Here is a 433-nt window from a genome sequence, read left to right on the forward strand (position 1 = left end):
GCTGAATTTTCAGCATCATTACTGCAGTCTTCAGTGTCACATGATCCTTCAGAAATCATTCTAATGTGCTGCTTAGGAAACATTTTGTTATTGTTTTTCATGTTGAAAACAGCTGTGCCGCTTCATATTTTTGTGGAAACCTTGATATTTTCCTCAGGATTCTTTGATAAATAGAAAGTTAAAGAAAAGAACTTGTTTAAAAATTAAATCTCAAAATCTTACTGACTCTAAACTTTTGAAAAGAGGTGTATATACAGTATGTAAGGGGGAAGTCGTGGCCTAAAGGTTGCGGGTTCGAGTCTCGTACCGGCAGGGATTGTAGGGGGGGGGGGTGAATGTACAGCGCTCTCTCCCACCTTCAATACGATGACTGAGGTGCTCTTGAGCAAGGCACCGAACCCCCAACTGCTCCCCGAGCGCCGCAGCAAAGAAA

General features: G+C 42.5%; 1 protein-coding gene across 1 annotated transcript in view; it reads right to left on the minus strand.

The window, feature by feature from the left end:
• The window catches only part of LOC107653925 (integrin alpha-3-like), a 60352-nt gene that overhangs the window by 19244 nt on the left and 40675 nt on the right, over nt 1-433 (minus strand). The gene's annotated exons all lie outside the window — the stretch shown is intronic.

Source organism: Sinocyclocheilus anshuiensis, unplaced genomic scaffold (genome assembly GCF_001515605.1).
Source record: "Sinocyclocheilus anshuiensis isolate Anshui unplaced genomic scaffold, SAMN03320099.WGS_v1.1 scaffold454, whole genome shotgun sequence".
In the NCBI taxonomy this organism is placed as follows: domain Eukaryota; kingdom Metazoa; phylum Chordata; class Actinopteri; order Cypriniformes; family Cyprinidae; genus Sinocyclocheilus; species Sinocyclocheilus anshuiensis.